Genomic DNA, 24,975 nt, shown 5'->3' with positions numbered 1-24,975 from the left:
CAACCAAGATGTTCTTCAATAGATTAATAAAGAAAAGGTGATACATTCCCATTGTTCAACATCCACTTATGAGCGAGAACATGCAGTGTTTTGTTTTCTGTTTTTGTGTCAGTTTGCTGAGAATAATGGCTTCCAGCTTCATCCAATGTCCCTGCAAAGGGCATAAACTCATCCTTTTTTATGGCTGCTTACATAGTATTTCATATTGTATTATGTGCCATATTTTCTTTGTCCAGTCTATCATTGTTGAGCATTTGGGTTGGTTCCAAGTCTTTGCTATTGTGAACAGTGCTGCAATAAACATATGTGTGCATGTGTCTTTATAATAGAATGATTTATAATCCATTGTGTATATACCCAGTAATGGATTTGCTGGGTCAAATGGTATTTCTAGTTCTAGATCTTTGGGTAATAGCCACACTATCTTCCACAATGGTTGAACTAATTTACACTCCCATCAACAGTGCAAAAGTATTTCTATTTCTCCACATCCTCTCCAGTATCTGTTGTCTCCTGATTTTTTAATGATCGCTATTCTAACTGGCATGAGATGGTATCTCAATGTAGTTTTGATTTGCATTTCTCTAATGACCAGTGATGATGAGTTTTTTTTCATGTTTGTTGGCTGCATAAATGTCTTCTTTTGAGAAGTTTCTGCTCATATGCTTCACCCACTTTTTGAATGAGGTTATTGATTTTTTTCTTGTAAATTTGTTTAAGTTCCTTGTAGATTCAGGATATTAGCCCTTTTTCAGATGGGTAGATTCCAAAAATGTTTTACCATTCTGTTGGCTACCAGTTCACACTAATGATAGTTTCTTTTGTTATGCAGAAGTGTTTTAGTTTAATTGATCCCATTTGTCTATTTTGGCTTTTGTTGCGATTGCTTTTGGTGTTTTAGTCATGAAGTCTTCGCCCATGCTATGTCCTGAATGGTATTGCCTAGGTTTTCTAGGGTGTTAGGTCTTATGTTTAAATCTTTAATCCATCTGGAGTTAATTTTTGTATAAGTTGTTAGGAAAGGATTCAGTTTCACCTTTCTCCATATGGTTAGCATGTTTTTCCAACATCATTTATTAAACAGGGAATCAATTCCCCATTGCTTGTTTTTGTCAGGTTTGTCAAAGATCAGATGGTTGTAGATGTGTGATGTTATTTCTGAGGCCTCTGTCCTGTTCCATTGGTCTATATCTCTGTGTTAGTACCAGTACCATGCTGTTTTGATTAGTGTAGCCTTGTAGAATAGTTTGAAGTCAGATAGAGTGATGCCTTCAGCTTTTTTTCCTCAGGATTATTTTAGCTATGGGGGCTCTTTTTTGCTTCCATGTAAAGTTTAAGGAGGTTTTTTTCCAATTCTGTGAAGAAAATCAATGGTAGCTTGATGGGGATAGCATTGAATCTATAAATTACTTTGTGCAGTATGGCCATTTTCATGATATTGATTCTTAACCATCACCATGAAATGTTTGTCCATCTGTTTGTGTCCTCTCTAATTTCCTTGAGCAGTGGTTTGTAGTTCTCCTTGAAGAGGTCCTTCACATTCCTTGATAGTTGCATTACTAGACATTTTATTCTTTTTGTAACAATTGTGAATGGGAGTTCGCTCATGATTTGGCTCTCCGTTATTGGTGTATAGGAATGCTTGCGATTTTTGCACATTGATTTTTGCATCCTGAGACTTTCCTGAAGTTGCTTATCATCTTAAGGAGATTTGAGGCTGAGAAGATGGGGCCTTCTAAATATACAATCATGTCATCTGCAAATAGAGACAATTTGACTTTCTCTTTTCCTAATTGAATATTCTTTTTTTCTTTTTCTTGCCTGACTATCCTGGCCAAAACCTTCAACACTATGTTGAATAGGATTGGTGAGAGAGGGCATCCTTGTTTTGTGCCAGTTTTCAAAGGGAATGCCTCCAGTTTTTGCCCATTAAGTATGATATTGGCTGTGGGTTTGTGATAAATAAATCTTATTATTTTGAGATACATTCTAGTGATACCTAGTTTAGTGAGAGTTTTTAGCATACAGGGCTGTTAAATTTTGTTGAAGGCCTTCTCTGTATATATTGAGATGATCATGTAGTTTGTGTCTTTGGTTCTGTTATGTGTCTTTGGTTTTATTTATGCCTACTATAGCAAAATATGCCTGTTTATCAATTAACTCCTTGCCTTTGTAACTATTACCTCTGCTTTTAATTTTTAAATTTAACCCAATCGTGTATTGGGGGTTGTTCTATCTTTTATTCAACTGCCCGATCATATATTATCACTGTCAACTAGAGATTGATGTGATTAGATGGGAATAAATCAGATGCTACCTTAGCATACAAACATATATGATCATTGAGTCAATGATATCTTTCATTATTTTTAAAAGACTGTTAGAGTCACTCACCTAATAATATGAGGCTATTTTTTTCATCTAGGATATTATATTAAAAATATTACCAGCACTTTTTTCTTTCCAAAGCATCTACTGCCTTGAAGTTACTTAATTTAGTAATATTTATTTTTTTTTGATAGTAAGTTATATGTAGCTCAATTGTAAGCTTTCACAATGCTTTAATAAAAAACAAAATTATGGATAAAATTTGCTTTGTCTGATACCATTGTAAGTAGTGAGGTTTTTATCTTTTTGTTTTGTCTGATACCATTGGAAATAGTGATGTTTTTATCTTTGCTCCCAATCATGGAATTAATGTTAGTTCTATAGGGCTCTCTGTTTTAAAGAATCCCATTGTCTTTTCTGACTATATTGATAACAATAGAACACTGAACTGAAAATTTCTTAGCAGTGTAGTCTTCTTTGAAAGAAAAAATCCACTTTCTTTGATACTTTCTTAGCAGTTGTCATTCCATTACATTTCAATGTAAACCATTTATTCTGCATTAGTGTTAAGCTCCCCTGTAATTGGCAGATGTATCATATCATGGTGTCCTTGAGCTTCTAACTGACTGCCAGTTCCATAGTTCCATTATCCTGAATGCCACATTTGGTGACAGTGCTCAGAGAATACTCAATTTTACTGATGTTGTTTAGAGACCATTTGGAAATGGAAATTATTTATGTCTTTTTTATTCTCAGTTTGTCATCTCTATGCAGGATAGAGTCATCACTGTACCTTATCAAAAATAAAATAAAAAGTGGTATTAAATGCTATGCCAAAGGCTTTAGGGATTATAGTTTATTTCCATTGTTGATTATCGTTCATTAAAAACCATAAATAATTGCAAGCACTTCTGAAATTATAGATGGCAGTAGCTACTCTGATAAAATCAATAAATCTAATTGTGTATTTGTCATTAAACATTGAATACCAACCATTGTGGAAATACTTTTCTTATTTGTAGCTTTCATTATGAGACATGGATTTTTATAAGAAAAATTTAAAAAAATTCTTAACTGAAATTGACAAAATTTTATCCCTAATTTATATTTACAATTCCACATGTCTTAAATATCTGTTTTCTAATGTTTAAACTTTACATAGAAACACAGATGTTGATTTGGTACACATTTCAATGATTTTCATGCTATTGTTTTTGTGGTTTCAGCATTAAATTTATTTCTTAAATAAAATATTTATTGTATCAATATCCTTGTATTCAAACTACAGTTAATAAGTTTCTTGTTTAGATGTCTTTCTTTATTATCCATCATGTAATTTAAAATATTATCTTTCCTTAATATTACAAAACAGTATTTGCTTAAGAATCTTAGTTTAGTTTATATACATTCTCATTTATTCCTCCAACAGTGATGTTTACTTCCTAATTGCTATAGAAATTCAGTCTTTTATTTCTTTCATTATGTGTTTTACATTGTACACAAATGCACAAACATTTAAATTAAAAGCTTAAAAAATGGTCATGCAGCATTAAATGGCTTACAGTTAAAATGACTTCTCTGTCTAAAATATTTCATTGAAAGCTATTTCTATGATATTCCCTAAGGGTATTGATTTGATAGCCAATATTTGTGTGTACGTGTTTGCATATATATATATATATATATATATATATATAGTCAAAAATATTAAAAATGGTTTCTCAAAACTCCAGAGAAACAAAACTTTGAGAATTCAGAAATGGCCCAGGAAATGATAGAAGGCTTGGATTTGGGGATAATTATGAATGATGAGAAATACAAATCAGCAAAGTTGAAGAATGTAAGAGGAACTTGGAAGAATACTGATTATAGTACAGTTGACTCTTGAAAATTACAGGCTTGAATTATATCACTCCACTTTCATAATTTTTTACAAGTAAATAGATTGAAAATTTTTTGGAGATTTGCAAATATTTGAAAAAAAACCTTACAAAGAATCTGTGCAGAAATATCCAAAAAAGGGAAAAAAGATCTGTCATAAATGGACAAAGTACATGCATATACTAGCATATTTTATCATTTATTATCATAAAATACAGATTATTGTAAAAAGTTAAAATTGATCAAAACTTACAAATACATATACAGATTATACATAGTGCCATTCACAGCTGAGAGAAATATAAATAAATGTAAATATGTAGTATTAAATTATAACTGCATACAATTACCTGTAGTACATACTGTACTGCTGTAATAGTTTGGTGGCCACCTCCTATTGGTATTGTGGTGAGTTCTTGTGTTGCAGGTAACCCCTTACAACACCATGTAATGCTAATTATCTCCACTTGAGCAGTTTGTCTCTAGTAAATTGTGTATGGCAGTAAAATGTGATCCCTTGCAGTTCTAATATATTTTTCGTGTGTTTAGTGTAATATCATAAACCTTGAATAACACCATGGAATCCATGCAAAGTGCCACTAGTGATGCTGAAAGTACTCCCAAAAACAAAGGGTCATGACATTAAAATGTAAAGTTGAATTGCCTGATATGTACCACAGATTTAGGTCTGCAATTGCAATTGCCCAGCATTTCAGACAGAGGACTTCTTTTTTTTTGTAAACAGATGATGTAAACTCATAGTATTATTAAATACAGTATAGTACTGAAATGTATTTGCTTTTCCTTTTATTTTCTTAACAGCATTTCTTTAGCTCATTTATTGTAAGAATGCAATATATAATTCATATGTTATCTGTAAGGCTTTTGGTCAACAAGAGGCTATTAGAAGCTAAGTTTTGGGGAAGTCAAAAGTTATATGTGAATTCTCAACTGTGGAAGGAGGTGGGCGTCTGTGTCTCCCAACTTCCTGTTTTTAAAGGGTCAATTGTATTTGATTTGTTCCTTGTTCTGATTTGGGTTCTAATCTCTGCTTTCCTATCACACCCCTGCTATCTCAAAACTTTTGTAAAAGTGTCACCACTGTAAACTTGCATTGACTTTTCTCTGAGAAATTAAAGTTGAAAAATACACAAGCGAACAGAGCTGAAGGCGAAGCAGTCAGCTTTGACAGATGATAATTGAGACTAGTTCTGGGAGCAGATATCAGGAGGAAGAAATTATAGATGAACATAACCAACTGTTTAGGAACCCTCAGAAGTATGATGACATGATAGTAGGAGATTTTCAACAGGATCTGGGATGGTACCTGGGACCATTTTATTTGGATTATGGAAACAAAGTAACTGTAAAACAGAAGAAGACCAGGAACCCAAAGGGTTATATATGTTAAAATATTGAAAAAAAAACTTTAAATGATTTTAAGCATATGTGGAATGCTAACGATTTGAACAGGTGTATATCTTCCTTAATTACATTAATTAAAACATTCTTAGAATAGTGATTCTGATTAAAGCCGGCAGATAAAACTGAAAGGGAAAGAGACATAAAGAATGACAATTTGCTAATCCAGAGTAGACCAGCTGTTGCAAATGAAAATTTTACAACAAAATTCAGAAATATGGAAGCAGTAATCAGATGAGGTAAAAATGCCAAGTAGAAATTCATGAATAAATTAAATAAAAGAATGAAAATTCAGGGGGGCCGGGCGCGTTGGCTCAAGCCTGTAATCCCAGCACTTTGGGAGGTCGAGGCGGGTGGATCACAAGGTCAAGAGATCAAGACCATCCTGGTCAACATGGTGAAACCCCGTCTCTACTAAAAATACAAAACATTAGCTGGGCATGGTGGCACGTGCCTGTAATCCCAGCTACTCAGGAGGCGGAGGTTGCGGTGAGCCGAGATCGCGCCATTGCACTCCAGCCTGGGTAACAAGAGTGAAACTCCATCTCAAAAAAAAAAAAAAAAGAATGAAAATTCAGCCCACTTACTTCCTCCCTTCCCACTGCTATGTTCCTTGCACAACTTATGTGAATTGAAAGGGAAGTTGTTTAAGTAACTTCAAGAATAATAGGAGTGTTTACTCAGTTATTAAATCTGACATTGAAATTGGGAAAATGATTTGTTCGGTAACTCTGTAGAACATCATTGTGGAGACGTGTATGTGAGACGTGTAGTTCTAATAAAACCTCTGCATCACAAATTCAAAAAGCTGCTCCATGGCTGATGACCGACAGATTTATCCATAGTCTAAGCACTTTTAAAAAGAAAGAAGATAATATCTGAAACGTTGATACCTAGTCATAGAAATCACAGAAATCAGTTTTGAACTGTTACCAGGGATGGCAGAAGAATATGCACTGAGAAGTGAGAAGTTCTAAATTGTTTACTTAGTAAGGAAACGGACTTACTTAACCAGTCTGGCAGTTTCTATTCATTCCTCCTTTTGTCTACTTGCTTTGTTTGATGCAGGTCAGGGACAAAATCTATTATATCCTATGCATTTGCTAAGCATGTCTTCCTTTCATTATCACGTATTTTTGTGTTCAAAGGATATTTGATGTATGTGGCAGCTTTTGTACCACAGGATGAAAATAAAGAAAAAATCAAATAATACTTTGAATTCACATCAAATACACACCAACATTTCAGAAGATAAACTGATTAGAGTTTGCTAAATTCCACGAGCAATTTATTTTGAATGAGAGAAAATAATTAGTCCTGAAAAATGTTTTTTATCTGCAATTGACAGAATAAACAATTATAGAAGATCCATTCAATATGCTCTATCCCAATTAAAAACAAATACTCCTGATCAAATACCAGCGGAGACCTAAAGATTGCCATCATTTTACCTCACTCAATTTGTGTTTTTCCACAGAAACTATTTTTAATGACATTTTCTAATTTGATAATAAAACTATTCATATTTATATTAAACTCATCTTCATTTCTCTATCGTTTTTGCTTCAGTTGGCTGAGACTTTTCCTTTCCAGTTAACGAAGATTGGTGTTGCAAGCTTAATATATATGGAAATATAGAACATAAATATCAGACATATTTCTTTATACTTAAATATATACTTATAAGCTTATACTTATAAGTATAAGCATATTTATGTCTCATAATTTTTTCTACAAATAAAAATCAAGGAAATAGATATAATTAAAGTATATATTAAGTTTATTTCTTGAATTACTAATTTAAAATAAGTACTTTAAAAATAAAAAACATGTTATTTCTTATTAAACCAAAATTATTTCATGCTTTGATTATAAATAGCAAAGTAATAAGAAAATAAACAAATGAGAAAGTCCCAGTACAAAAATGTTACTAAAAATTTAAATGTCAAAATATGCCACATTAACTTTGCATTCATATTTTAGTATTTTTAAAAATAAATATTGATCATTTTCAAATGTGCACCCAAAATTATCCTATAAAGGTCTCAGAGAGATCATATTACATTCTACACTTAATTTAGTGTTTGTTATTCAAAGACGTGCAGAGAAAGATATTTTTGATTAATGGTATCAGAGGCAGAATGTTCTGCATGTAAAATTTGTGAGCTGAATTGGTGGTGAGAAATGGATCACAAAAACTAATATGTCTGTGTATGAACTTTATACGTGTAACAATGGTTTAATAAGTATATCCTTAAGGAATGATCATCTAGAATTGCCTTTTGGGCCTAGTTTTATGATGGGTCAAAGAAAGAGAAAATTATACTGTTAACCAAGCCAAAAAAAAAAAAAAAAAAAAAAAAAAGAGAGAGAATGTGACTTCCCAGGTCCTCAGTTTTTACTCTAATCTTTCTTTCTTTTTTAAGATTTAATGATGAATCTGATATTTTTAAGGATTTGTTATGTTTCACTTTTATATTAGTTTCAAACATTCTTCCTTACCACTTTATAGGATCTCTGTTTGAAACCATAAAACCCATAAATAATACTTCAGCTACTTCATACTTCATTTACTTCATACCATAAAGTAGATCTCTATGTTAACGTGCATTGGTGATTAAAAATAGCATTTTTTGTAGCCATTGTGAATGAAAGTTCACTCATGACTTGGCTCTCTGTTTGTCTATTATTTGTGTATAGAAATGCTTGTGATTTTTGCACATTGATCTTGTATCCGGAGACTTTGTTGAAGTTGTTTATCAGCTTAAGAGATTTGGAGCTGAGACGATGGGGTCTTCTAAATATACAATCATGTCATCTGCAAACAGAGGCACTTTGACTTCCTCTTCTCCTAATTGAATACCCTTCGTTTCTTCCTCTTGCCTGATTGGCCTTGGCCAGAACTTCAAATGTTACATTAAATAGGGATGGTGAGAGAGGGCATCCTTTTCTTTTGCCGGTTGTCAAAGGGAATGCTTCCAGCTTTTGCCCATTCAGTATGATATTGGCTGTTGGTTTGTCATAAATATCTCTTATTATTTTGAGATACGTTCCATCAATATCTAGTGCATTGAAAGTTTTTAGCATGAAGGTGTTGAATTGTATCGAAGGCCTTGTCTGCATCTATTGAGATAATTGTGTGATTTTGTCATTGGTTCTGTTTATGTGATGAATTACATTTATTTATTCGTGTATGTTGAACCAGCCTTGCATCCCAAGGATGAAGCCAACATGATCATGGTGGATAAGCTTTTTGATGTGCTGTTGCAATCGGTTTGCCAGTATTTTATTGAAGATTTTCACATCGATGTTCATTAGGGATATTGGCATAAAATTTTCTTCCTTTGTTGTGTCTCTGCTAGTGATGATGGTGGCCTCATAAAATGAGTGAGGGAGGTGCTTCTCGTTTTCTGTTATTTAGAATAGTTTCAGAAGGAATGATACAAGCTACTCTTTGTACCTCTGGTAGAATTCAGTGGTGAATCTGTCTGGTCCCGGGCCTTGTTTTTTGGTTGGTAGGCTATTAATTACTGCCTCAATTTTAAAAGTTGTTATTGGCATTTTCAGGGATTCGACTTCTTCCTGGTTTAGTCTTAGAAGAATGTACGTGTCCAGGAATTTATCCTTTTTTTTTTTTTTTTTTTTTTTTTTTTTTTAGATTTTCTGTTTTATTTGTGTAGAGGTATTTATAGAATTCTCTGATAGTAGGTTGTATTTCTCTGGGATCAGTGGTGATATACCCTTTGTCATTTTTTATTGTGTCTATTTGATTCTTCCCTTTTCTTCTTTATTAGCCTGGCTAGAGGTCTATCCATTTTGTTCATCTTTTCCAGAAACTGACTCCTGGATTCATTGATTTTTTTGAAGGGTTTTTTGTGTCTCTATCTCCCTCAATTCTGCTCTGATCTTAGTTATTTTTTGTCTTCTGCTATCCTTTGAATTTTTTTGCTCTAGCTTCTCTAGTTCTTTTAATTTTGATGTTAGGGTGTCAATTTTTAATCTTTCTTGATTGCTCTTGTGGGCATTTAGTGCTAAAAATTTCCCTCTAAACACTGCTTTACCTGTGTCCCAGAGATTCCAGTACATTGTACCCTTGTTCTCACTGGTTTCAAAGAACTTATTTTTTTCTTCCTTAATTTTGTTATTTACCCAGTAGTCATTCAGGAGCAAGTTGTTCAGTTTCCACGTAATTGTGCAGTTTTGAGTGACTTTCTTAATCCTGAGCTACAAAGAGAATAAAATACCTAGGAATACAACTTATGGGGATGTGAGGGACCTCTTCAAGGAGAACTACAAACCACTGCTCAGGAAAATAAGAGGGGATACAAAAAACGGAAAGGCATTCCATGCTCATAGATAGGAATAATCAATATCATGAAAACGGCCATACCACCCAAAGTAATTTATAGATTCAATGCAATCCCCATCAAGCTACCACTGACTTTCTTGACAGAATTAGAAAAAAACTACTTTAAATTTCATATGGAACCAAAAAAGAGCCCATATAGTCCAGAAAATTCTAAGCAAAAAGAACAGAGCTGGAGTTATCACACTACCTGACTTCAAACTATACTACAAGGTTACAGTAACCAAAACAGCGTGGTACTTATACCAAAACACATCATATATATATATATATATATATATATATATATATATATATATATATAGAACAGATGAGAGGCTTCAGAAATAATGCCACACATCTGCAATCATCTGATCTTTGACAAACCTGACAAAAACAAGCAATGGGGAAAGGATTCCCTATTTAACAAATGGTGTTGGGAAAACTGGCTAGGCACATCCAGAAAACTGAAACTGAAGTGCTTTCTTACATCTTACATAAAAATTAACTCAAGATAGAGTATTTTGTATTAGGTCTTTTGTTTAAGACTTTAAACTTCCCAAGTCAAGTGATTCTCTTGCCTCAGCCTCCTGGGTGGCTGGGATTGCAAGCCTGAGCCACCAGGCTTAACTAATTTTTGTATTTTTAGTAGAGATGGGATTTCACCATGTTAGCCAGGCTGGTCTCAAACTCTGGCCTCAAGTGATCCACTCGCCCTGGCCTCTCAATGTTCTGGGATTACAGATATGAGCCACCATGCCCAGCCCAAAATAGTGTTTTATTGATATTTTTTACATAGTTAAAATAGTCAGAGAAATATTCATTATTATTTAAAACATAACAATTAGTCTTTAGGGTTTTCCTAAATATGTACTCATAATTCAATTATATGTTGAATTAATTCATGCACACACATATGTGTGTAGGAGTGGGTAGGTTTGTGTTTTATTTAGCCATTTTAATACTGTTATTTATAGGCCACTAGTGAATTAGAGAAAATTATCCTAATAATTATAGGTTCTCAAACCCACACATTTGGTAAAATCTGGGCTGAATGAGGCTTCATGAATAGTAGAGGTCAAGATCTTGTTCATGAGCCACTGATTGTTCGTGTTCTAAATAATCTCCGATTTCCAGAGGAAATAGCTATTGTCCATGTTACAGGACATCAACATGATTTTTCTTTTGAAAGTGGAGGGAATAACCTGGCAGATCAAAAAGCTAAGGAGGCTGCTGTTTCTGAAACACTCATTTTCCATTTGACTCCTTGTCTCCCTCCCTTCACTGTAGTTCCTATTTTCTCTTATGCTGAGAAAGAAAAATTAGCCGAGATTGGAGCTCAGGAAAATTTAGAAGGAAGATGGATACTCCCAGATCAAAGGGAGATGTTATCTAAGCCCATTATGAGAGAGGTTTTGTCTCATTTGCATCAAGGGACTCATTGGGGCTCCCAGGCTCTGTGTGATGCCATTCTTGGAGTTTATGAGTGTATAGGAATTTATACCCTAGCCAGACAAATCACAGATGGCTGTTTAATTTGTAAGAAAACAAATAAACAGGTCCTAAGAAAATTACCCCTTAGAGGAAGAACTTCAGGCTTAAGACCATTTTTATTTATTTAATTATTTATTTGTTTTTTAGATGGTTTTGTCTTCTTGATGAATTGAAACTTTATCATCATTAAATGTCCTTTATTCTTGCTAATATTGAACTTTTGTCTTGAAGTCTAATTTTTTTTAGTACAAACACAATCATACCAGTTTTTATATGCTTACTGAATATACAGTGTATAGTCCTCATTTTACTCAAAACCTATCTGCATTTTTACATTTTAAGTGTACTATTTTTAGACTGTATATAGTTGAGACTGGAACATGCTTACCTAAACACATTTATGTGTTTGAAGACACACACACACACACACACACACACACGCACACACACACGCGCACACACACACACACACACACACACACCTTATTGCGATCTATAAGCAAGCCATGATTTTAACATATATGATATAATCCTTGATTCCTTATCCTCTCTAAAGTCACCTGTCCTCTATATCTAATTAATCAGAAGTAGAGCAAATGGTAAAATGAACAGCAATCCAGGCTTGTCACTGAACAAACTGTGGAATCTCAAATAATTTATTAATATTCCATCCCTAAGTTTCCTCATAAAGTGGAGATAATAGCATCTCACACTGGTCTTTTGTGATTGTGAATTACTAGTGTACAGAGAGCATTTGGACTTATACCTGGCACACAGTAAGCTTTGTAATGAGTAACTATTATTATAATTACCTCTGTTGAGCCAAAATAGTGAACAAAAGGAAAAGTTAAAAGGGACTTTTTTTGTGTGTTGGTGGAGGGCACCTTATTAGGGATTGATTCAGCAAATTCAAAGGAAACTACGCAGAGTAGCTAGATCCTGTGGAAGTGAGAGACAAAACTAGCATAATTTTATGGAAATAATTTTTATTTTAGATGCAATGATGAATGTAGCTAAGAACAATGAAAATTCTCACCAATTTGTGATTAAGTCTTAATGGAGCTTCATGACACAGAAAAGAAGGCTAGTTATTTTATGAGTATTTCTGGACTCTGTTTTGTGCCGTTGATATCTGTGTCAATTCTTTTACTATTATCAAACTGTCTTACTACAGCTTTACAGTAAGTTTTGAAGTAAAATGGTGTCAAGTGCTCTCTGACTTTGTTCTTTTTTAATACTAGTACTGTTTTAAATATTCTGGGTCTCTTGCCTTCCCCTATATTTAAAATCAGTTTCTCAATATCCACAAAATAATATTCTAGTGTAATCAGGAAACAATTGTAAAATTCAATAAATAGTGTTATATCTAGGATTTAACCATCATGAACACCACAGGGATGTAGATAGCCTCACTGAAAAAAATCTTTCATCTCGTCAATCATGTTTCTGCAAGTCCTTGACCACAAGAGTTTACAGAAAAACATTTTCATAAAAGAGTTGGTTTTCTATGAGTATTTTAGAAAAAATTAATTAATGCATTAAATAATTATTGATTAGTGGAGAAATCCTTGTAATGAATTATGCAAAGCCATTTTGTAAGAATCAAAAGCAAATTAGTTTCACTAATACATCATTTTACAATATATTTTTCATGACATATGTAAATATTGCTTCTATATTTTCCAAATCTATTTCTTTAGTTTCTTTGACATGTTTATTAAGAGAAATATTAAAATTGTCAATACTTTTCATTCAAAAAATAGTGTCAATCTTACCAGTTGACAAGGAATCATTATATTCCATCTAACACTCTGTTTCTATAAATTTCATCATTCAAAGTTAAGGTTTTCATTGCTTACACTAAAATTTTAAACTCTTTACTTTCATCAACTAGAAACTTTGGGCATTTAAGTACTGAGAGTTAATGTTATATTCTCTCCTCACTTTAAACGGTTTTTTTTTTAGCATGTTTATTTCAGTATATGTTTAAAAAATTATCTTTAGAATTTGAAGTGTATTTTTTTAACTCTGCACACTTTCGACTATGTATTTTGTTGTTCTTTCTCCGTCTTCTGGTATAAGATAAAAATGAACAGTATAAATGAAGATATAATGGATATATACATATAAACATATATATGAATATGGATATATATAAATGAACATATTATACACACACCCACATACAGACAAAAGGAAGAGTTAAAAAGGGTAAGTTTTTGTATAGGCAGTGGACATGACATTAGGGAATACAGTCAGAAAATTCAAAAGAAACTGCTTGGAACAGCTAGATTTTGTGGAAGTGAAGGACAAAACAAACAAATTTTCATAAAAATTATTTTAATTTTAGATTCTATTGGGAATCCAGCAAAGAACAACAAAAAAAAAATCAAGTAGAGATTATACAGTTTTGATTGCATTGTAAATTGTTTACATTATAGTTCTAATTAATCTTTAACAATACTTATGATAATTTTTTTTTTACAAATTTCCTGATTGATTGTATCTTGGTTTCCTTTTGGTGATTTTCAGTTGCATTATATATATTAAAAATTATTGAATTTTATTGAGATTTTGATGACATTATTATGTTTTTTTCTAGGCTTCTAAGTACAATTTAAAAAAGAAAGGTATATTATTTGTTGCAATGTCCCAATAGAATCTAAGCCCTAAAATATAAATAAATAGTAAAACAATGTGATAGGTCTCTAAGAGTCTTTAATGAAAATCATAATAAAATCTGTGCTTTAAAAGCTTAATTTGGCTGGGCACGGTGGCTCATGCCTGTAACCCAGCACTTTGGGAGGCAGAGGTGGGCGGATCACCTGAGGTCAGGAGTTCAAGACCAGGCTGGCCAACATGATGAAACCCCGTCTTTACTAAAAAATACAAAAGTTAATCAGGCTTGGTGGTGCTGTCTGTAATCCTAGCTATTTGGGAAGCTGAGGCAGGAGAATTGCTTGAATTCAGGAGGCAGAGGTTGCATTGAGCAGAGATCACGCCACTGCACTCCAGCTTGGGTGACAGAGTGAGACTCCATCTCAAAAAAACAAAAACAAAAACAGCTTAATTCTATTACCTTATTTCAATACATAATAATGCAGCGACAGTCAATGTAATTTGGTAAAAATATCTGCTTTTAGATAATTTGTAAAGAACTAAGATTTAGGAATTAAGATTACTCGACTCTCACCACTGATGTTTATTTATGTTTTACGTCTAATGATTGACTATATGGTTGTTTTCTCTAGTAAAATATTCATTTTTTAGGATTATTTTCTGAAGATTTATTTTATGCCTTTGTTTTAACTATGTTTTTGTTTCTTTATGTGCCTTGTTAGTTTGAGTTGAGATCCGTGAATCTGAAAAAAAAAAAAAAAAAAAAAAAAAAACCACCTCCCCCCGTCTTTGTGAAGTGAGTTTATAGAGGGAAAGATTTTCACCAGCCTGTCTAGCTGGAGATTTGGGGGACTCTCACGCTTTTCTCTCAATGCGTTTTCCCCAGACTTGTTATAGTGGATTTGCTTCTTTCTTTTTTCAGGTGCTCATAGTTCTTGCTCCCTCAGGTGTGTGTCTGTGGTCCTGCAGGTTCTCTGGGTCTGCTGTATGCCTCTCAACTCATTTTCTTTCTCATCAACCCCCAGGCATGTAGATTACACTGAGTCCTGCCATTGCTCTAAGGCAGCTGAGACAGAGAACAATCCCTCAGGAAACTCTCTAGAAAGACAGAATTTTGAAGAAACACTCCATTCTTGTTACTTCCCATTCCTCCCATTACCTCTTGAGGGACAAGTGGCCATCCATCCGCTCACAGCTTCTTCTGCTGTAAGCAGGGCCTCTGAGCAGCAGCAGGTCATCCAGCTCTGTTTTGTGCTCAGTTGTGCCCAGGCAACTCGGGTATGTTGGGTATCATCAGTACTCTGAGACAGCTGAGACAAAAAGGAGTCCCTTAGGTGAGCCTCAAGAAACTAGAATGTAGGACCCATGCTACATTCTTTCCTTTTCTTCCTCCAGGAGGGAGTCTCTGAGAGTTTCTACCCTGGCTCAATTCTGAGCCAGATGGAGGGACGATGGTGGGTGAATGCCATGAAATTTCCTGCAAACATGTATTCAGCTAGTTTTGTACCTGCCTGTGGTGGTGCAGAATCCTCTCCCTCATTCCCAGAATTTTCAGAAAGGGAATTGGTCCACATATTGTTGAATCTGTGTCTCCCTGTGGAATAAATGGTCTGAGTCTTCCAATTCTATCATCTTTCTGACATTGTCTCTAATCAATGGCTATTCTTGACTTGGACTTTGCATGTTATATTTTTTTCCAGCTTGTAGAATGTAGACAAAAACACAGCCTGTGTCTGTAGCTATGTTAAACAGTAAAAAGATGATTAATAGGCTACAAGAGGGAGGGAGAAGAGACAGGCAGAGGACGAGAAAATAAGAGCAGGGCAGTGGAAAACAGAGAGAGAAGTTACTTGGTAAAGCAAGGCAGGATATTCATATAAAGAGGCTGAAAATTAGGCAGACTTCTTTGTCTGGAAAATAATTGAAGGACATGATATGACCCTGTGCAGTTGCCAAAGAATAACACTTTCATTTATGAGCATAAACACACTGTGTTTCTGAGGAGTGTTCTATCATGAATTAAAAACAGAAGACAAAAAGCACATATCTGTGGATCACAGCTTAGAATTATGGTATATTCTCTGATCAGAAATATTTCAATAAACAGGCACAGGAGACCTAAAATTAATATTTTATTATATTTGTAATTCAGCATAACTGTCATATTTTGCTATCATTATAACCAATATAAAGTTGGTTATTAATTTTTAGGCAGAAATATATAAATTATAAAACTTTACTTAAGAAAAAGTATATGAGCAACTGCAGTAGATATAAGAATCTGGACACAAAGAAGTGAAATAATAATAGTAAAATTACTGAGAAAGGAAAGATTTTTTAAGATTCTAATGTCTTCTCAAAAGTTAAAACTCTAAAAGTCATGGTGCTATTACGTGAAAATAAAATATAATGAGATTAACCTTTATCTTCTATAAGAAATTGGCTTTTAAAGAGGAAAGATTTTAGTTGAGTTTTGGATTGTTTAGTCATAACTTTTACTTATTGTGATCTGGGAGACAAAATGGGGCACAAGGATTTGAAATTACATTACACATTTATCTCATCTTAATGTTTGCTGCAAAATGTTCTTAAAATCTCTAAACCCAATGATGTCTACCTCAAAGTTGAGGTAGATTTTAGTGATTGCCAGAATGTGGTCTATGAATCAAATGTATTTCTGATGAGAATCACAGAGATTACATTAAAATGTAGTAATTGAGTCTTTCTTAAAACTGGCCATCTAAACTGTGAGTTGTTCAGGTAGGGCAGGTGACAAATGAGGATTTAAAAGTTGACACCAGAAAGTTCACTGGATGAGAAATTTGACTTTCTGGTGAAATAAAATAGTATAGCATGGTGTATTCTAGTCATCAATAATTAGGAATGCTGAAGACATAGATATATATTAGCTTAAAATCTTCCTTAGGTGCTGAGTCATTAGATATTGCAGATGCTATAAAACTAGAGAAGAAAGACCCTCACAGGCAATCTGACTTTTGCAGCCATTTTACCCTGGGGTAAAATTCTTATTTGCTTATTTGGGTGTGGGAAGGAGGGTGAGGATCTGAGCACAAAACTATATATGAACAATGCAGGGAACAGAAAAACCAGCAGAGTTCTCTTCAAACAATTTGAGATCTTGAAATATTTGACTAGTTTTTTGCTCAGGATAGTTGCTGAATTCTGACCAAGAATGCAGGTTACACTTAAGTTAGAAAAATCCCTGATTTAATTAAGATTCTCAGAAACCATATCAGCTGAATAGCTGAATGACTTCCTTTCACTGGGGAGGAAGATACCATCATTTGAGACTCTATTGTTTTTCTACACAACAATCTCTAGATAATAAAATCACAGGGCATACCAAAATATAGTACAATATGATTTCTTAAAATCCAGAGTATAGACAAACACTATAAAAATTCTTAAGGCATCCAGACCTTGATAGTAAATTATGAAGAATCTAGAAGCACTATGATAATGTGTTCAAAATGTTGAAACAATAAAGAAAATAGAAAAAAAAAATGAGGAAGTTAACCAGATAATGGGACTTTACAAAATTACCAAACGGAAGTCTTAGAAATTAAACTTACAATGTTTAAAACTGAGATCCCATTAAAGCAATTTAAAAACATAGTATACACAACAGAACATGTGCTATTAAGCTAGACTGGCCCATAGTAAATAATGCAAAGCACTAGAGTAGGGGCAGGGGTAGGACCATGGAGGGCCACATACTGAAAAGAGGGAGGGGAGGTAGGAGAGAGAGAGGTAAGAGGGAAGAGATCCATCATTCTTGTAACTGGAGCCACATAGAAGGAGTATGAAAAAATGCAAAAGAACACTTAAATGATAATGACCAATAATGTTTAAAAAATGGGTGCCACCTAAACAGATTTAAGAAGCACACAGTAAATGCCCAGCTAAATACCATGCCTAGACATATCATAGTAATAGTGTTGAACTCTAAAGACAAAATAAGTAAGAAGCGCTAAGGGAGGAAAAAAAAATTTTCTTCAGGGAATAATTAGTAATTAAACAATTGTATTCTATTATAAGATACCAAACATGCATGTAATTTACAGGGTCCTTTCGAAAGGAATATTAGACACATGGTATGCGCTAAAATTTAATAGAGAGTAAAAATGGAGCAATAGGAAATTATAGATTAATCCAAGAGCAGGCAACAGAGAAGAGAAAAAAAAGCATTACAAATAAAAAAATAAATAAACAGAAAATTAAATGTAAGACGGTAGTGAAATTACATATATAGATGTACACATACACACATACATATGTGACAGTCATTATATTGTCACAGGTAGCAGTGACTACCTAAGGCTGGTGGCGTGGGAGTTAGAATAATTTACCAAACAGTCGTAGGTAAAGAAAGGCAGATTTATTCGAGAAAATATGAAAATATGTTGCAAGGGTGCAATAGGCAAGCCAGCAAAAAGAATCTGATTCCAAGGAAGCAAAGGCTTGCTGAGGATTTTGTAGAACAGTGCTAGTTAGCTACATGCTGAAGAGGGCTTTGCACAAACACCAAAGTTTCAGTGAGCTAACTTGCAGGTGTCGTGATAAATTTGGCACAGGAAGATCATGACTTACTTGTGTAGGAGAGCTGTTTCCTGGACCAGAAGAAAGGCGGGCTTAGGGCTTATCTGCCCTCTCTTTTTGCTTTACCTCAGTACTGCCAGCCAGACTACTATTCTCTAATTAGGACTCCACATATATGAGCTATAATTGAACTAAATATCATACATAAAACAGTGAGAAACTCATATTGGGTTTATAAAGCCAGCTTTGGAAAAAAAATACACTTTAAATATAAAGACAGAGAACTTGTAAATGAAAGAAAAGTAAATGAAGGAAAAGAAACACCATGTAAATATAACTCAAAGAACAAAAAAGCTAACAAATATTGTGGATATATATTCAATCAAAGGTTACACAGAGTCTGGCTCCTGTAACAAAACCCATGTGTGATTTTTCAGGTCATATCCTAGGCAAGTCCTCACTTAACATTTTAGATAAATTCTTGGAGGCTTCAACTTGAAATGAAACAATGTACAGCAGGCCATTAAATAACTCCTTCCTTTAACGCTGTTATTTCCTTATAACATTGATGAGTAAAAGAAGTTGGTTTGGTTATACGTCTTTTCCTCTGAAATTGTAATTTCCAGTAACCTGTCAACATTGGAAGCATGTTTATCTGGGGCTTTGGCTGAAGCCTTCCTCAGGTCCTTCTGCTGAGATATGGGGGAGGAATTAGGCTTGAGGACATTTCTTTATTATGTGTCAGTACCTAATTTTATTGTGCTTTACTTTACCGTATTGTGCTTTGCAAATATTGAATTTTTTACTAATTGAAAATGTGCATAACTCTGCCTCAAAGAAATCTACCTGCACAATTTTTCCACCAGCACATGCTCGCTTGGTGTCTCTGTCACATTTTAGCAATTCTTGCAATATTTCAAAGTGTTCAGTTATTATTGTATCTGTTATGGTGATCTGTAATTAGTGGTCTTTGGTTTCATTATTGCAGTTGGGGGAAATGCCACAAACTGTACCCATATAAGACAACACTTTACTGATAAATGTTGTATGTGTTCTGACTACTCCACTGAACAGTCATTCCTTCATCTCTCTTTCTTGCCTCAGGTCATCCTCTTGGAAGAAATAAAAAATATTAAAATTAAGCCAATTAATAATGATAATGGTCTTTAAATGTTAAAGTGAAAGAAAAACTTGCATTTCTCTCAGTTTGAATCAAAAGCTACAGAATAGTAAGCTAAATGAGGAAAGCACATGGAAAGCTGGAAAGAAAAAAGTTAGGCATCTTGCACCCAACAGTTAGCCAACCTGTGAATGCAAAGGAAACGCGCTCAAAGGAAATTAATGTTGCCACTCCGGTGAACACAGGAATGATAAGAAAGAAAGGCGGCTTTATTGTGAATACGGAGAAAGCTTTAGTGATCTGGATAGAGGATCGAACCAGCCAAAACATTGCCTAAAGCCAAAATCTAATTAAGAAAGAAGGCCCTACCTATCTTCAATTGTATGAAAGCTGAGAGAAGTAAGGAAGCTGAATATGAAAAGTTTGAAGCTAGAATAGATTGGTTCATGAAATTTAAGGAAAGAAAATGTTTCCGTAACACATAAGTGCAAGGTGAAGAATCAAGTGCTTAGGGAGAAACCACAGCACCTTCTCCAGAAGATGCAGCCAAGATAATCGATGTGGTGGTTACACTAAACAATAGATTTCTGATGTGGACAACACAGCCTTCAACTGGAAAAAGTTGCCTATTTGAACTTTGATAGCTAAAGAAGAAAAGTCAATGCCCGGCTTCAAAACTGTAAAGAACTGGCTGACTCTCTTGTTAGGAGCTAATGCACCTGGTGAATTTAAAGTTGAAACTACTGCTCATCTATCATTCTGAAATGATAGATAGGCCCTTAAGAATTACACTAAATATGCTCTTCTTTGCTCTAGAAATTGAACAACAAATCCTGGATGATTGCAACAATCATCAACAAAGGCTAGATAATTGGTAGCCTGTTTTAGCAATAATGTATTTTAATTAAGTTATGTACATTGTCTTTTTGACATCATGCTATTGACTACAGTATCATGTAAACATAACTTTTACATGCACTGGTTAACTGAAGTATTTTAAGTACAAAGTTGAGACCTACTGCTCAGAAAATAAAAGATTATTTTCAAAATATTACTGCTTATTGACAATGCTCAAGAGCTCTGACAGAGATGTACAAGGAGATTAATGTTGTTTTCATGCCTACTATCATAGTATCTATTCCAAAGCCCATGGATAAAGGCATAACTTTTACTTTCAAGCCTTATTTAAGAAGTACGTTTTATAAGACTGCCATACATAGTGCTTTTGCTGGTGGATCTGGGGAATGTGAATTGAAAATCTTCTGGAAATGATTCATCATTCTAGATGCAATTACGGACATTTGTGACTTAGGGGAGGAGTCAATATATCAACATTAACGGGAGTTGGAACAAGTTGATTTTTACCTTCATAAATGGCTTTGAGTAGTTCACAAATGTCATAGAAGATGAACCTGCAGATGTGGTAGAAATAGCAAGATAACTAGAGTTAAAAGTGGAGCTGGAAGATGTGACTGAATTGCCGAAATCTCATAACCAAACTTGATTGGATGAGGAGTTGCTTCTTACGGATAGGCAAAAAAAGCGATTTGTTGAGATTGAATCTACTCCTGGTGTAGATAGTTTGAATATTGTTGAAACGACAATAAGGGATTTAGAATGTTACACAAACTTAGTTGATAAAGCAGCTGCAGGATTTGAGAAGATTGACTGCAATTCTGAAGAAAGTTTTACTATGGGTAAACTGCTACTGAATAGCATTGCCTGCTACAGATAAATCTTTCATGAAGAGTGAATTACTGTGGCAAACTTCATTGTTACGTTATTTTAAGAATTTGCTACAACCACCACAAGCTTCAGCAACCACCATCCTGATGATTCAGCAGCAATCAACATCGAGGCAAGACCTTCCTTCCACCAGCTAAAAGTTTCCAACAGCCTGAAGGCTCAGATGAATGTTAGCATGTTTTAGTCATAATGTGTTAATTAAGTCCTGTGCATTGTCTTTTAGACATAATACTATTGCACACATAATAGACTACAATATCATGTAAACATAACTTTTATATGCACTGGAAAATCAAAACCATTGAGTGATTCATTTTATTGTGATATCACTTTATTGTGGTGCTCTGGAATTGCACCCACAGTACTTCCAAGGTATGTCTGTACTAAGCACTTTCCTACGCCTAGACCTTCCTTCTCTAACTCAACAAGCCCCAGGTCTATAAGGCTACGGAAGCCTTTACTTCGTGGCTCCCTTGGAAGTGAAACAACCCCTGTGTCGGTGCAGGTCTAACTGCACCACTCAGTGGGGAAAAATCTGAGTTGGTCAGGGATGGAGAAGGAACGGGGACCAGTGCTTTCTCAGGCTTAGCCTCTTGCTTATCTGTACTATCACAGTAAGTGATTAAATGCTTGCCTCCTTTTGCTCGTTTTCTCAATTGGCTACTGTGACATCTGGCAGCTCAACTCTCTTAAATCCTGCGGAGCTTCTGACTATACACGAAGGAAAGAGGTATTCTAGAGATAACGAGAGTCTCTCATAATGATAAAATCCTCTCTGAAGAAATCCTTATTCCAAATCAGTAAGCGCATTCTATGTAAAGTAAAATTAAAAAGAAAAACATAAAAAGATAATGGGGGCCATCTACATACCTTTCTCAACAGCTAATAGAACAAGCTTTGACACAAGGTATCAGTAAGGATATGCACATTTAAAGAATGCAGTTAACCAACTTTACCTAACTGGCGTAAGTGGAACACAGTACAAACCAATTTTGTAAATGATTTTAGAGTAATAACTACAGCTCCATATAAATAGCCTAGGACCTAGCTATTCCACTCATGGAAAAATACTCAGCAGAATATGTACACATTTTCACCAAAGATATGCACTAGAATGTTCATAAGCTTGTGGCAGCAAAAACCTGAAAATTAGTAAATGCTTAAGAGTAGATGGAAAAATGATTGTAATATATGCTTATGCAATTGATTATAATTTAGCAAAGAAAATATATGCAGGCACTCAGCAATTTGAATAACTTACAAATATGATGTTAAGTGGAAAAAGACAGATATTAAAGCACATACACTGTATGATTTCACAGATATGAACATCAAAAACTGGATGAATGAATCTCTGCTGTTACAAGGCAGGATAGTTGGTATCCATTAGCAAAAGATGCAATAAAGAGAGTGCGTGTGTCCCTCTCTTGAACTGGTAATTTTTGTTGTTGTTTGTTTATTTCTATGTGTACTGGTTGCAAATGAGGAAAAACATTGAGCTCTTGATAGGTACATTTTTTCTGCATTCATATTATACTTCAAGAAAAAAATTTGAAAACAATAATGTTGGAGTTTAGAATTTAAAGCGTTTCTAAACAATAATGCATTACAAATAATTACAGAAGCAAAGTTATTGTGTAGCTGCCAATGTCCATGTGTGATCCATAGAATGGAGCTTTAATCTCTCATTGAGAGCCAGTTACATAAAGATACAGTTACTGGATACAGGTACAGCAAATTGTATTTCTACTGCCATAAACAAGAAACTCTTGACAATAAAAAATCTTGATATAACTATTGCTACTGCTGCATATAGAAAAGTAATGCAGTTTGTCAATGCCTCATTCAGTCCTTTCCTCCCTCTCTCCTCCCATCCACCTCTGTTAGAAAAAATGTACTCAGTTCTTAGTCTTTCATGCCACTGGGTTCTGATTGGAAGTACTGATGAGTGATTCATAGTTTCACTTTCATCTTTAAGGGAATCTTGCCCACAGAGTACAGAGCATCTATGTAGGGATATTTGCTCTGCTTCATGGAGACAGAACTTGCCCATTTATAGGTACTGGGACCTGAGGAATTGTTAAATAGTGAGTTTCATCCTCACAAATGTTGACAAATGTCCATACCTTAATGTATTCTGTGATGGATTTAATTTCAATTTGGTTATGCTAAGACTACATTTCCTAGAATCCTCTCCCTCATATACTTCTGGGTTAGTTTATTAAAACTGAAGTTGAGAAAGACAGGAAGGTTAAGGAAGCAGAAACAACCATGCTTAATTGATTAGTGGTGGTGAGAGACAGAACTTTAGAACGTGCAGAAGCAATAATCATGAAGAGCCGAAGCTTTCTGTAGGCTTCTACCCTATCTCCAGCACTACCCATTCTTCAGCAGTGATCACGTGTTTTTTTGAGACAGAGTCTTGCTCTGCTGCCCAGGCTGCAGTGCAATGTGGCGATCTTGGCTCACTGCAACCTCTGCCTCCCAGGTTCAGGCAATTCACCTGCCTCAGACTCCCAAGTAGCTAGGATTATAGGCACCCACCACCACGCCCGGCTAATTTTTGTATTTTTAGTAGATACAGGGTTTCACCATGTTGGCCAGCATGGTCTCAAACTGCTGACCTCAAGTGATTCACCCACTTCGGCGTCCCAAGGTACTGAGATTACAGGCGTGAGCCACTGCACCCAGCCAGCAATCACTATTCTAACTGGACATCACTGGCTTCTATATTTGCAACAATCACAGGGAAAACTGGTTTAATTGCACCATGGTGCAAGAGTGTTCTATTAACAAATCTATTGCTATAGCATTCATTAAGAGCCTGTTTAATGTTTTTTTATATAAAATAGTTTATATTTAGTGATAAATAATACATTTTAATATTTTTATAAACAAATTATCATTCTTAACCAAAGTAGCTTAGAAAAAACAGGTTGACTTACATTCTCATCTGTTAAAGGTAACAAGTTATTTATATCTTATTTTGAAAAATAAAATTCAGATACTTGCTACTCTGGACAAAAACAATGAATAAATATGAAGCTTAACATATTTTGAAGAAACAATTTCTAAATGAACTCTATTTTGAAAACAATTTTAAAACAATAGTCTTGTACTCTCTAAAGATGGGAGTTGATATTTAAAACATTTAAATGTTTCTAATACATAGACTATGGAGGGAAAATGTTTATTACTGTCTTGATTACAAAAATAATATATTAAATTATTGTTTGAGTATTCTATAAGTAAGTGTATCTCTTAAATATTGCATTGTTCCTCTGTAGCATCTTTATTATATTCTAAAAATGGGGTCACAGAATATGACATTTACCTGAGGGCAATGGTTCTATTCCATTTTGTGGCTACAGCTTAGGTGTCTGAAAGTGAATATGAGAATCATAAAGCATTTCTCACCCAAAAAGGAAAGTTGAATTTATGATCCAGTGTAAATCCTCAA

General features: G+C 34.3%; 1 pseudogene; it reads left to right on the top strand.

The window, feature by feature from the left end:
- The first annotated feature begins 4,087 nt into the window (after nucleotides 1–4,087).
- LOC101053847 (U3 small nucleolar RNA-associated protein NOL7 pseudogene) overlaps nucleotides 4,088–24,975 on the top strand; it is a 53,335-nt pseudogene continuing 32,447 nt past the window's right edge.

The sequence above is a fragment of the Saimiri boliviensis genome, chromosome 3 (genome assembly GCF_048565385.1).
Source record: "Saimiri boliviensis isolate mSaiBol1 chromosome 3, mSaiBol1.pri, whole genome shotgun sequence".
NCBI classification, from domain to species: Eukaryota; Metazoa; Chordata; class Mammalia; order Primates; family Cebidae; genus Saimiri; species Saimiri boliviensis.
The sequence above is the reverse complement of the archived record's forward strand: the minus strand, read 5'-3'. Positions and strand labels throughout refer to the sequence as shown.